The sequence below is a fragment of the Lissotriton helveticus genome, chromosome 4_1 (genome assembly GCF_964261635.1).
Source record: "Lissotriton helveticus chromosome 4_1, aLisHel1.1, whole genome shotgun sequence".
Classification (NCBI taxonomy): Eukaryota; Metazoa; Chordata; class Amphibia; order Caudata; family Salamandridae; genus Lissotriton; species Lissotriton helveticus.
The window spans coordinates 306,317,320-306,332,479 of NC_136063.1; the positions used below are offsets into that span (position 1 = coordinate 306,317,320).

At 45.6% G+C, this 15,160-nt stretch overlaps 1 protein-coding gene across 3 annotated transcripts in view; it reads left to right on the forward strand.

Annotated features, from left to right (window-relative positions):
• LOC144828554 (methylmalonyl-CoA mutase, mitochondrial-like) overlaps positions 1–15,160 on the forward strand; it is a 268,618-nt gene that overhangs the window by 139,653 nt on the left and 113,805 nt on the right. The window lies entirely within an intron of this gene.

Genomic DNA, 15,160 nt, shown 5'->3' on the forward strand with positions numbered 1-15,160 from the left:
GCCCACTTAGACATTCCTCAAGATTGTCAAGAAGTTCTCGCTAATGCTAGGGCACCATCAACGATTAAGACCTACAAACTCAAATGGAAGCGTTTCTGTGCCTGGTGCCAAGCTGGTGATCTGCATCCCATTCATGCTAGACCAGAACAAATCTTGCCTTTCTATCTGCATTTGGCTAGATCGGGTTTGGCACATTCTACCCTTAAAGTATTTCTGGCAGCCATTTCCAGATTTCGTCAGGACGGATCGAACTCTCTGTTTTCTTCAAGAATAATCCAGCAATTCTTTAAAGGTCTTTTTCGTATGTTCCCTCCAATTCGACGACCACCTCCATCTTGGCATTTGAATGTGGTGCTAGCCCAACTCATGCGTCGCCCCTTTGAACCTATCCATAAGATTGACCTCAAGTTTCTTACTTGAAAGGTCTCTTTGCTATTGGCTTTAACATCAGCTAGAAGGGTCTGTGACATTCAGGCATTCACTGAAGACTCTTGCAGTCCTTACCAAGAGCGCATTCTACAAGGGCGGTATCCTCTTCCACCGCTCTATTCGCTGGTGTGCCTTTTCTTCAGATCTGCAGGGTGGCAACGTGGTCCAGCAGGCACACTTTTACAAGACACTACTGTCTAGACCCAGCAAGTGATGCAGATGCTTCGGTGGGAAGAGCAGTTCTTCGCAATCTTTTTAAATAAGGTGAGCCTCTGTTCTCCCTCCTCCTCTATGCTCTTGTTTAGACGCTTCTAACATGTTATTGGTTATTGCCTTGCATGCATATCTGCTGTATACTGTAAGCGTCTTACGAGCATGTTTGTTTTTTCTTGTACTGCTATCTACTCTAATTCATTAAACAACAGGGGGTGGTGATGGACAGAGTTTCTGAATTAAGCAGAATACTCTCACCCAGTCAAGAGATCAGGGCTTGATCCAACACCGTTTTTTAGCTCACTGCACCATCCCAGCTCAGAACCTGGCTATATGCAAATTAGTCTGTCCCTGGCCCAGTGCATCATGGGAACAGGGCAGACCAAACTACCAAGCCAATTCTTTCACTGGGAAGGAAACAAGCTTCCGGGGACCGGTTTCTGGCATTACAGCCGTCTTCGGCCCGGCTTGCTTGAATCCTGATGGTGCAATGAGCAAGGGACTCACGTCTGAGTATACCCTTCCACGCTTATGGTGGACAAAATAATTAAACAACAGGGGGTGGTGATGGACAGAGTTTCTGAATTAAGCAGAATACTCTCACCCAGTCAAGAGATCAGGGCTTGATCCAACACCGTTTTTTTAGCTCACTGCACCATCCCAGCTCAGAACCTGGCTATATGCAAATTAGTCTGTCCCTGGCCCAGTGCATCATGGGAACAGGGCAGACCAAACTACCAAGCCAATTCTTTCACTGGGAAGGAAACAAGCTTCCGGGAACCGGTTTCTGGCATTACAGCCGTCTTCGGCCCGGCTTGCTTGAATCCTGATGGTGCAATGAGCAAGGGACTCACGTCTGAGTATACCCTTCCACGCTTATGGTGGACAAAATAATTAAACAACAGGGGGTGGTGATGGACAGAGTTTCTGAATTAAGCAGAATACTCTCACCCAGTCAAGAGATCAGGGCTTGATCCAACACCGTTTTTTAGCTCACTGCACCATCCCCGCTCAGAACCTGGCTATATGCAAATTAGTCTGTCCCTGGCCCAGTGCATCATGGGAACAGGGCAGACCAAACTACCAAGCCAATTCTTTCACTGGGAAGAAAACAAGCTTCCGGGGACCGGTTTCAGGCATTACAGCCGTCTTCGGCCCGGCTTGCTTGAATCCTGATGGTGCAATGAGCAAGGGACTCACGTCTGAGTATACCCTTCCACGCTTATGGTGGACAAAATAATTAAACAACAGGGGGTGGTGATGGACAGAGTTTCTGAATTAAGCAGAATACTCTCACCCAGTCAAGAGATCAGGGCTTGATCCAACACCGTTTTTTAGCTCACTGCACCATCCCAGCTCAGAACCTGGCTATATGCAAATTAGTCTGTCCCTGGCCCTGTGCATCATGGGAACAGGGCAGACCAAACTACCAAGCCAATTCTTTCACTGGGAAGGAAACAAGCTTCCGGGGACCGGTTTCTGGCATTACAGCCGTCTTCGGCCCGGCTTGCTTGAATCCTGATGGTGCAATGAGCAAGGGACTCACGTCCGAGTATACCCTTCCACGCTTATGGTGGACAAAATAATTAAACAACAGGGGGTGGTGATGGACAGAGTTTCTGAATTAAGCAGAATACTCTCACCCAGTCAAGAGATCAGGGCTTGATCCAACACCGTTTTTTAGCTCACTGCACCATCCCCGCTCAGAACCTGGCTATATGCAAATTAGTCTGTCCCTGGCCCAGTGCATCATGGGAACAGGGCAGACCAAACTACCAAGCCAATTCTTTCACTGGGAAGGAAACAAGCTTCCGGGGACCGGTTTCTGGCATTACAGCCGTCTTCGGCCCGGCTTGCTTGAATCCTGATGGTGCAATGAGCAAGGGACTCACGTCTGAGTATACCCTTCCACGCTTATGGTGGACAAAATAATTAAACAACAGGGGGTTTCCTTCCCAGTGAAATAATTGGCTTGGTAGTTTGGTCTGCCCTGTTCCCATGATGCACTGGGCCAGGGACAGACTAATTTGCATATAGCCAGGTTCTGAGCTGGGATGGTGCAGTGAGCTAAAAACGGTGTTGGATCAAGCCCTGATCTCTTGACTGGGTGAGAGTATTCTGCTTAATTCAGAAACTCTGTCCATCACCACCCCCTGTTGTTTAATTATTTTGTCCACCATCAGCGTGGAAGGGTATACTCAGACGTGAGTCCCTTGCTCATTGCACCATCAGGATTCAAGCAAGCCGGGCCGAAGACGGCTGCAATGCCAGAAACCGGTCCCCGGAAGCTTGTTTCCTTCCCAGTGAAAGAATTGGCTTGGTAGTTTGGTCTGCCCTGTTCCCATGATGCACTGGGCCAGGGACAGACTAATTTGCATATAGCCAGGTTCTGAGCTGGGATGGTGCAGTGAGCTAAAAAACGGTGTTGGATCAAGCCCTGATCTCTTGACTGGGTGAGAGTATTCTGCTTAATTCAGAAACTCTGTCCATCACCACCCCCTGTTGTTTAATTATCTACTCTAATTCAGGCATGTGAATCTATGAAAGACACCCCAATACTGGAGAAGAACAACAGTTACTTACCTGTAATCTGTGGTTCTCCAGTATTGGTGTCTTTCATAGATTCACATGCACCCACCCATCTCCCCTCAGAGGCTACCTCAGGCAATTACTTGGTTCCACTCCTGTGCGAGAAAATCTGAGAGCCTGAGCCTCTGAGGAGAACATTCTGGTGGGTGCTGTCGCCTGATTGGCTGCAGTTTGGACTAACAAAATGACTAGGATAGTCATGAGTGTGGAAGTTCTGTGCACTGTAGCTTAGGGCTACTTTACTTCCTGGTTTGTTATTACCAAGGTTTTCTTTTTTCTTTAGGCATATTATTGCTTTTTTATGTACCATGGGATTCCCACTCCGACGACGGGGATTGAAACAGGCATGTGAATCCATGAAAGACACCAATACTGGAGAACCACAGATTACAGGTAAGTAACTATTGTTCATCCACCCTACTCCATTCCACCCCAGTCCAACCCACCCCAATCCACCCAACCTCATTTAAGTACGTCCCACTCCAATCAAAAACACCCCATCCAGTCCACTCCACCGGAGTCCAATCCAACGTACTCTTCTCCAATCCACCCCACTGAGCCCTAATCCAATCCACTTTATATCAATTTAATCCACTTTATATCAGTTTAATCTACTCCAGTCCGGTCCACCCTACTCCAGTCCACCATACTCCAGTCCAATTCACCCAACTCCAATCCACCCCCCTCCAATCCAATCCACCCTTCTCCAGTGGCCGTCCAATTCACCACACCCTAATCCGGTCTAATCCACCCCATTCTAATTCACCCCACTACAAACCACCCTACTCTAATCCAGTCCAATTCATCCCTGTCCTATCATTGCAATCCAATCACCCTAAATCAATCTAATCCACCCCACTCCAATTCACCTCATCCCATTTCAATCCACCCCACTTAAATGCGCCACCCACTCCAATCCACCCCACTCCACGCAATCCAACCCACGTTACCCCAGTCCAACCGCCCCAAACTACTTCAATCGAATCTGCCCCACTACCTCAATACACTCAAACCCGCTCCGCTCTATTCCACCCCACCCCACTCTACAACACTGAACTCTGCGGCACTGTACTCTACGACACACTCTGCCACTGAACTCCCCTCTACTCAATTCTGACACACTACTCTTCCTACTCCACTCTGACACTCTAACAAACCCAGTCTACAACACTTCCAACCCCCCCCACTTCACTCTAGGACACTCAATGCCACTAACGTTTAGCCTTTCTGAACAGCAACCACACTGGTGTACAACATGGCAAAAACACATTGTCAAAGCCAATAATATCACTTGTATAGGGATGCCAGTTGACTTTGCCAATGCTTATTTTAATTTTCGTGCCTCTCGTTAACCTTTAAAAAGTAAAAAAGAAAAACACGCTACAACCGGCTATCTTTGACCGCAACAGCGTTTTTTTTGTTAGGTCTCGCCAGCATTGCAGCGCGAAAGCGCTGCCATCGCATTGCGAGGCATGCAGTATACACTATAGCAGTGGTTCCCAAACTTTTTTGACTCGTGGCTCCCTTGACCTAATTGGCAGTTGGCCGTGGCTCCCCACCATTTTTTTACCTGCGCACCAGGGTGCCGCGGCGCACGCTTTGGGAACCACTGGTCTACATGAAGAATCAAGCCTAGACGTGATGAAGGATTCAGAGAGTAGCCAGCACTATCATAAAACTTTATTTGCAATCACAAAGATCTTATAAAGTACATCTCAATGCATACAACACCATCATAGAGTAGTATAAAGCACTCCCACTAAAAGTAACCAGGCTAGAAAAAGGGTCAAGGAGCTCTGTGGCGTTACAAGAAGTTTACGTGGGGTGGGCTCTGATCATGGGCGTCCGCAGAAATGTTTCCGGGGGTGGGGGGGCAAATTGTTAACTTCATCACCATCCCCCTTGCACCCTTCTCCCCTCTGCCTTACACCCTTCTCGCCCTCCCCCTTGCACCCTTCTCCCCCTCCCCCTTGCACCATTCTCCCCCTCACCTAGCCCTGAACCCTAAAAATACCACTGTACCCCAAAACCACCCCTGAACCCTAAAATACCCCTGTACCCCAAAACCCAAACCTAGCCCTGAACCCTAAAATACCCCTGTACCCAAAACCCAAACCTAGCCCTGAACCCTAAAAATACCCAGGTACCCCAAAACCCAAACCTACCCCTGAACCCTAAAAATACCCCTATACCCCAAAACCTAGCCCTGAACCCTAAAAATACCCCTGTACCTCAAAACCCATACCTATCCCTAAACCCTAAAACTACCCCTGTACCCCATAACCCAAAACTATATCTGAACCCTTAAAATACCCAAACACCCCAAAACATATACCTCAGTACCCCAAAACATATACCCCTATACCCATACTTACCTTATCCAAACATTTAAAAAAACATGCTTTTACCATTCATGCATTTACAACAAATTTCGTAAATGTATGCGTGGTAAAAGCCTATAAAATGTAATGCCATGCGTTGCATTGCGGAGTCATGGTACTTTCGTAATGAAAGTATGCGGAGTGATGGTATGCGGAAAGAAAGTTGCGGAAAAATGGGTGTTTACCACTGTACCCCAAAACCACCCCTGAACCCTAAAATACCCCTGTACCCCAAAACCCAAACCTAGCCCTGAACCCTTAAAATACCCCTGTACCTCAAAAACCCAAACCTAGCCCTGAACGCTTAAAATACCCCTGTACCCCAAAACCCAAACCTACCCCTGATCCCTAAAAAATACCCCTATACCCCAAATCTAGCCCTGAACCCTAAAAATACCCCTGTACCCCAAAACCCATACCTATTCCTAAACCCTAAAACTACCCCTGTACTCCATAACCCAAAACTATATCTGAACCCTTAAAATACCCAAACACCCCAAAACATATACCTCAGTACCCCAAAACATATACCCCTATACCCATACTTACCTTATCCAAACATTAAAAAAAAACATGCTTTTACCATTCATGCATTTACAACGAATTTCGTTGTAAAAGTATGTGTGGTAAAAGCATATAAAATGTAATGCCATGCGTTATAATGGCATTGCGGAGTCATGGTACTTTCGTAATGAAAGTATGCGGAGTGATGGTATGCGGAAAGAAAGTTGCGGAATAATGGGTGTTTACCTTCCCCCGGTAAGTACATTGGTGGCACGGCGGCCCACATCTCCAGCAACATACTCATATTTCGTCACCACCCATTAGAAAAATGCACAGGTCTCTCTCATTGATGGCCAGCACCGACATACACTTTTAGACACACCTCCCGCCACAAGTTCTAGAATTGCGAACTTTAGAGCTTCGGAGCTACGTTCGAATCTTGGCATCAGCTCAACATCCTGTGATTCCAGGCAAATCGCGTTGTCTCCCCGTGCCTACCACAGATGAATGTGTTCTTCTGTAATGTAAATTGTGCTCATGCCATGTTGTCGAGTTCGCTCTATATAATATTGCAAGAAAAAATAAAGTAGGGAATTTCGAGTTCACACACTACTGAACGCGCACTCTTAAGTGCATCAGCAGTGCACTGTGAATCGGAGCGTTTCACAGGCCTGTCACAGACAAGAAATGCTATCAAAACGAAATCCTACAAAACAATATACTACTGGCCGGCAGCAACTCATACCCGGACAACGTCGGGACGGGCTGCTAATATATATATATATCCAAATCCAACAATAACTTCACTTCTATAACCATGAAGTACGAGCCACGCCGATCCAGTATATATATAAATTCACGCAATTCCACTGACGCCTAACCTATATATATATATATATAATGGGCAAACGTAATTATAGATGGACTGTGTATTTTGTGTATATAGACATATTTCAATATGCCTACTTATTATGTGTGATGTTCCTGGTTGATACTCTATGACTACTCCTTTTGAATCTAGTCATGTTTTAACTTTGACAATGCACTTACTTCACACTTGTTGGTTGTTAAATATGGTGTATCTGGGAGTGTATCAGTATAAGTCTCCCACCATCCGCAACCGACTATTACCTGGCATAGTGCTTGCTACTCTGATTCATGTGAATCTATGAAAGATACCCCAATACTGGATAAGAAAACAAGTTACTTACCTGTAACTTCAGTTATCCAGTATTGGTATCTTTCATAGATTCACATGCACTCACCCTCCTCCCCGGAGAGTCAGTTCTCTATTTTTGGGATTCTCATTTCCTACTTGTGCTAACAAAAATCTGAGGAGAACTGGCACTGCAGAGAGTGTTCTAGAGGGTGCTGTAAGCTGATTGGTTGGGACAAAGTCTTTGGTCCTTTTGGCATAATGAGGTAGATAGGCTACTAGAGTTTAGGCCTCAGGCCTTTCTCTTAGGCCTACTACTGTAATTTACCTTTGGCACTGCTTTTTTATATACCGTGGGACTCCCGCCTTGGCGGGAATGATTCAGGCATGTGAATCTATGAAAGATACCAATACTGGATAACTGAAGTTAAAGGTAAGTAACTTGTTTTCTTATTAGTTTTAAAGGATGGAGTAACCCCTACCTTGGTAGAGCCATCTCTTGCCCTGATGACCTTGAATAATTCTTAAACAGAACATTGCAAATAGCATTTTCCTTTTATTTATTTTTAATCTGGGTTATGTGTGAGATTGTATTACAGACATTTTATGTCAAAAGTGTTTTTGTTTCAGGCTATATCCATAAAAAAAATCTTTTAGATCCAAACAAGAACTCAGATATGAGAAATGGGAGGATGTCACAGTGATTATTTGCAGTAGTATTAGTGAGTTTCTACTGTGCTACAATATTGGAAAAATACATCACTGTCCCTGAATATTAACTATAAACACATTTGGAATTTGAACAAGTGTGTCTGTGCACTGTTTGTGATCTGGCCAAAAGGACAAGAGAAAGCTGAAACTGGATCATAAATTAAAAGCTGATCATCACAGAGGCCCCCAAAATATGTTTAGCCTAGGGTGCTCATACTCCTTAAGAGGTCCCTGAGCCGCCGCTGTGTTGCTGGTTAGGAAAGAAGAGGATCACTGGCACTGTGGAATGTGGCTGGTTGCCCTGGTTTCCTAATATATATTAGTGTAGGTTTGTCGTGATTGCAGATGCTCTGCACTTTGTCATTTCGAACATGACACAACCATAATACTCCAGTCACCAATACGAAGGCCATCCCCTTGGCTGGACTGGCCTTAGCAGGCATCAGGCATTTGCCCTTGGAGGCTGGAAGGGTGGGCGTCAGTTTTGGAACAGTGGGGGCCAGTTTTGTTACTGGAGGGTGGGAGCCGGTGCGGCAAAATTGCCAGGGCTACTTTGGGTTCCCAGTCAGGCACTGCTTGCCCCATCAAACAGGCCTCCTCCGTTCCAGTACCTAAGTCAGTTATCTGCACAATAAATCAGGAACCCCGAGGCAGAACCACTGTTGCTGCACCCACACATACAGTCGGGTTCTTGGCGCACATTTCCATGGCTGAAGCACACAGAGACCTCACACTGACGCACACAAAGAAAGAAAATTAGAGGGAACATTAGTTATAACACCATTTCTTTTGCCATCACCAAGGGAGAAGACTTTACCAACTCAATTCTTCTTAAGCTTTAAAGATTCAGCTTCCGTAAGATGTGTTTCTTGCAACAAAACAATATGAGCATCTATTTTGGATAAGTATGGTAGTACTCGCTGTCTCTTAATAGGGGAATTCAAGACTTTAACATTCCATGTGACAATTTTTAAAAACATAAAATATCAATAGAAAGTGGATAACATAAAAAATCAGCCTTAACACAATCGAAGTTCAGAGAAACATATGATACAGATAAATGAATAAAAACATTAAAACTCAAAAGATTAAGAAGAAAGAAAAAAGAAAGAAATCTCATAGGTATAGAAAAGCATTACAGTTAACGGGTGTAGATAGAGACCAAGAAAAAGAGTTACCGTGACATGGAAATACGATGAGAAGAGTTACAAAGGGGAGGAATGTCATACCTAAGAAAACTCCAAGACAAGAGAGAAGTGGGGGAGGATGAGGCCACATGGAAGGATGACACATCCAGACTCCATGAGGGAAGGCGGGGAGGGTTGCAGAACAAACAACGGATACAACAGATGGATCATATGATCAGAATGCGAAACCTGTAAGGTATTGAAAGACCTCACTGCCAAAAAAGTTACAACATCACACCAGAGCTCTGTGGAGCACTGTGAAAAGTTGGCAGAGTTTTTCCTGGAAAAGGTGAATGCCATCTACCGAGCCTTTCCTGTGGTCGTTCCCTCGGCGATTACATCTTCTAAGCCACCACCATCTGAGGGACTATGTTCTCTACCTTTGTTAAACTCTGATAGCCTAGGCACTTTGGCCCGCAGAGTGAAGTCTGGGTCCCCTGAGGATCCACTTTGCCCTGAAGTGTTCAAGGACCTTGCGGCACATGACATCTCCCCGCTTTGTTCCTTGGTCAATGCGTCACTTACATCTGGCGTAGTTCCACTGAAGTGGAAGCGAGCCATGGTTCGTCCGATCCTGAAGAAACCTAGCCTGGATGGGAGCAAGCCGGAGAGCTATCGGCCTATTTCACTCTTGCCGTGGCCGGCTAAGGTGATGGAGGCACACGTAAATGCCGCCCTCTCGGAACATCTCCGTCGAGCTGATATACTCGACGCCACGCAGAATGGGTTCAGGGCAGGTCATAGCACGGAGACGGCTCTGCTCTACATGGTGGAGCACCTTCGCTCCGTGCTTGACGCGGGACAAACGGCAGCGCTGGTGCTATTAGATCTAAGCGCTGCCTTTGACACCGTCTCGCACCCTATCCTTCTGCAGCGTTTAGAGGAGGCTGGTGTTACCGGCACTGCTCTCGACTGGTTCCGGTCGTTCCTAACCAACCGGGCCTTTAGCGTGACCGTCCCACCTTATCAGTCAAAATTTCTTCCGTTGAACCTGGGCGTCCCCCAAGGCTCCTCGCTGAGTCCTACGCTGTTCAATCTGTACGTAAGGCCGCTAGCTGAGGTTGTCAAACAATGGGGTATGACCATGGTGTCATATGCCGATGACACCCAGCTAGCGGTCACGATCAGCGGGGATGCTGAAGTCGACGCCCCTAGGTTTCAACAAGGACTGAGGGCGGTCGCTAGCTGGATGACGCTCAATTGTCTCCAGCTAAACGCTAGTAAGACCGAGGTGATGGTATTTGGTAGGCAACCGGAACTGTGGGGAGAGAGATGGTGGCCGGAGGAGTTGGGTTCTGCTCCCATCCCAGTCGCCGAGCTTAAGAACCTCGGGGTCTGGTTGGACCCTTCCCTTACGTTTGCATGCCACACTAAACGCACGGCTGCTTGTTGCTTCGGCATCTTGCGTGGGCTCCGTCCGGTGCTAAAGTTCTTCGATTCCCCCACTCGGCAACTTATGATCCAAGCTACCGTCATCTCCAGGCTGGATTATGCTAGTTCTTTGCTGGCCGGGTTGAACGTGGCTGAGATCGGGCGCCTGCAACGGATCCAGAATGCAGCAGCGAGAGCGGTGGTAGGCCTTCCAAGATTCTGTCCTACCTCCAGCACCATACGAGCGCTGCATTGGCTCCCGGTGGCGCAGCGGATTCAGTTTAAGGTCCTCTGCGTCGCCTATAAGATCTTGAAGGGGTCCCCGGCAACGATCCTTACGACCCTCATGGCCAACTACATCCCAGCACGACCCTTAAGATCGGCAGACCTCGAATTGGCCGTGGTACCGCGCTTTAAGCGAGCCAGGGCCGGTGGACGCTCATTTCGAGTGCGGGCCGCTGCTTTGTGGAACTCCTTACCCCCGGCAATTCGCGCTATGAGCGATTTGCTTTCTTTTCGTCGCGCCGTGAAAACATTTTTATTCCCTTAGTCATTTTGTTTGTGCTGTTTTTATTTAGTTGTGTTGTGTAGCTGCCTTGTCGGGCGCCAGGACGCTCCTTAGCTGGATCATCTGTGCGCCTAATAAAAACCACATAACATAACATAACATAACATAACAGAAACAAGTGGACATCAAACAACAGATCGTAGTAGGAACAGCAACATCTGCATTAAATAAACATGAAGGATTCGTTAGAGTAAAGCACATATTTTAAAACCTGGAACGCAACAGAGCAAACTACTTAATATGCAGTGAGGAAGTGTCCATTGTCTCTGCGCTGCATGAATTGAGAAAACCTTTCAACCTTATAGGATCTTCATAAGTGGTGGTGGTGTTGTTATAGGTCACCTTAAAAAGACATGGGTGAAAAAGGCGAAATCGGGCACCAATAGAGCAAAGGCGTGGTCTAAAAAATAATGAGTTACCTGACCATGAAATACATTTGATGGACCTAGCAGCCGCCAGGACCCTGAGCAGATCTGTGTATTCTAGAACTATAAGATGACTCCTCTCGGTCTTCTCATGTTGGAAGTTGAGGTAACAGAAGGAGGGCCCAGTCTGTGAGCGCTTTGAATATTGAGGGAGATCCCATGGGTAGATTAAGAAGTTTTGGATGGAAAGATTTGAAAAAGGCAATGGGGGTCTAATCCTTCTGAGCCCTCTGTTAGACCATAAATGCGAAGATTATTTCTTCTGTTCCTGTTTTTGAGATTTTCGACCTGCTTCTGTAGCGAAGCCACTTTAAATTGTAGAAATTCTACTTTAGTTTTAGAAGAGCCCAAAGATTGAATGTTCTGCTCTGCGATAGTAAGTCTTTCCTCCATTTGTGACCAACTATCTGTTAGAGTTTGTATTTTAGAATTTGTTTCTTCCACAAAAGGGCAAATAGATCTGATTTTGTCCAACAGGAGGTCCATGTAGACAGATGAAGGTTGTTTAGGAGGAGAAGTGGGATCCTTTTTTAATCTTTTACTGGGCGTCTCATTAGCACGAGAGGGCATACCATTGGCCGATGTCGAAGTGCCTTTAGGCGATAAGTTTGTTGAATCTTCCACTTGTAGACGTAAACGAGAGCTTGAACGAGAGGATAGAATATGCGATGAGGATGACAAATGGCAGGGGAGTCCAACTGCTTGAGACATACACCCAGCCAAGCACAAAGAGACCATCTCAGTGTGAAGACTTTGTGCAGCTGATTTAAGACAGAATGGGCTTAGGTGACGTACTAAAGCATTGTCATCAAATACACACTGTCAAAGAGAGGCGGCCATCAGCCCAAAGACAAGCACCACATGAAGAGGAATGAGAAAGTTTCTGTGAAGGCGAGCGCAGCGTCCAGAAGGCTTATGCATAATTATTTACTCAAAAGAATTTGTAGTAGCGCAGATAAGTCAACAAAATATTCTCAGTGCTCAATAAATAGCAGCTAAGATGCTATTTCGTTTTAGGGGAGGTATGCCATGGAGATAGAAACAACAGGTGACTACATGCGTAATATATAAAACTGGATAATGAAGCGACCAAGCCTATTTTAAAAGAAAGAAAGAGAGAGCAGGAGCATAGCATAAAATGAAGGTGAGCAGGGAAAAATAAACCTTCAGTGTATTTTTTGCTTCCTTGAATACATCGCTGCCCATCAGGGATTGACTGAAACATCTTCTGCTATTAACGCATGTGAGGAGATATCCCGATATCCAAGATGGCGGGATTCACAAAGACTGAGCCGCTGAGGGACGAGCAAGACGTGCGTTGAAGCAGTCACTTCTACCAACTTATGTAGGCCAGTGCTGTCTAAATGAAGCACCTACAGGGTCGTCAGAAGGTTTTCTGGACTGCCGCTTCAGCCGCTGTCCCGGGAGAGTCAAAGGACCGCTGCCATCTTCAGTGGGCGCTAGCCATGCCCCGCACCCCCCCCCCGCCCCCACCCCAGGTTGAGGGATTTTTTAAGGAAAGCTCTCTTGTAGTCAGAGTTTTACTTTATCTGTTGCATATGCAACTCTGAGATGGAATATTTCTTAGCTTCAGCATTGTTTAAACTGATTTTAAGTGCAATCAACTCTCCCTTTGTCAAAATCCTAGATAATATTTAACTAAAAATTCCTATTCTGTCCGGGAAGTATTCAAGTTTAGTTGAGAGTGTGTATTCAAGTTTAGTTGAGTGTGTCTACCATTGGGGCACCTTTTGACCTGAATGTGGTGTTTGAGTGCGATAGTGCCCGTTTGTTAAAAACAGGTTGTAGAATTGATTTGCAAGAAGACCTCTTTTTGACACCATTGTTTTTCATCCTTTGAGTGAAGGTCTCAGGCCTGCTCATAAGTGAAGAATGTGGCGATTGTGATGTACAGAGATGCGTGCGTTAACTAAAAGGGGTCAGTTTAAGAAAACTGTGCTTCACGTGGTCCTGCTTCACCCGCTCCAGCATGACTGTTATTATACTTCACACGCAGACTTCTGTTACATTACTGCAACTTATTCTATGGTAATCTTCCAAAAATGTGTTTTAAAAGCCTTCTGAATTCAGTAGGTCACCTAATGTGGGATTGAGAAATAGGGCTCATGTTTCATAAGCAGCACCAGAAGTTACCTTGATTTACTTAAGACTCTGGACTTGGTTTAAAATGGAATATTATTATTTTAAGTGTCTGCACCACTTGGAAATTTCTTACCTGCAAAACGAGACTGGCCACTTCCCACTCCACAAATTCATTGTTGATCCTCTCAACTGATGTCTGTCTACTGGGACAACATAACAGAACAGTACTACAAGGGTCATTTATGTAAAGGGGAAGCAAAGTGGAAGAGGTGTGGCGCAGCGGCTAGGGCGACTGACGCTGGAATCTGGGGCTCACGGTTCGATCCCCAGCACCGGCGGCAGGTCAGCCCAGCACCATGTGACTCTGGGCAATAGCTTGTTTAATCTTCCCAAGGGCCCCCAGCGCCGGGACACCACTTCAGAGGTAGCTGTGCACTTTACAAATACTGGTATTTCATTTAATTTCAAGCAGGGCATCTGCTATCCCCCACATGATTTTCTGCTTTGCAAAACCTGCAATTTCACCACCTCGTTTTGGCACGAGGGACATTAGTTTCCCAAAGTGAAGCATCGGTTAACTCTACTGTTAGAAACCTTTATTTGTTAGCCAATTCATGACAAAGCTGCTGACCCTCTGCACCACAGCATATTTTTCATTGTATCATGATGGTTGTGTAATTGAAAAATTCAGAAATGTTCCAGATGCACAGGGAGAAAACTTACTTTGTGTCAGAGACATGTATTTGTTTTTCATTAGCAAACGTCTGCTTTTGAGTTTTGTTTCTGGAAAAATGAATCTGAGTGAGCAGCCATGGCATGGGCAGCGATCGGAAACTGCAGTTACGCAAAACACTCCTGTTGTGCAGGTGAGATCAAGTTTGGAAAAGTTATACAGGCAACAGGGCCAGAAACTTACAATCTGATGGCAGTTCTCCCCCAGGCCAGCGGAAATTACACTTCCACTGCCCTAGCCAGTTGGTGGACTATGATTGGGGTCTAAATGACCCCAATGAGTGTTTAATGAATGCTTTTATGTATGGAAAATTGACTCAGGAATGGCTAAGATGTAAGATGATGTTCTAAGACATAGACTGGTTCGTTAAGGTGGTAGGTAGCCTGGATATTCCAGAATACCGCCTAGGTAGCTTTTCCAGACACCGTTGGACTAAGGTTTTTTTTTTTTCTTTCACAACCGATTTTATTGTTCACAGGCCAAATAAGCCCAGGAAGACCAGGGCAATATATTGTATGCATAACATGGCATTAGTAAAGATGTCAACTTCTTCAAAATGTACTTGTCGACAAAATGAGGATATATATAGGACTGAATCAAACAAAGATGAACAGTATAAACAAAGAACAGCAGTGTCACAATGTCCATGTATTCATTATCGGTTATTGACTCCAATCGTGATTTGTTAGCATAAATACAGTTGGTCTCAGTGCACATAACTTTGGATCTTCATGGCAAACCATCAGTACATGTTTCTGGGGGAGATAGATTCAAGATATAAGCCCCGATA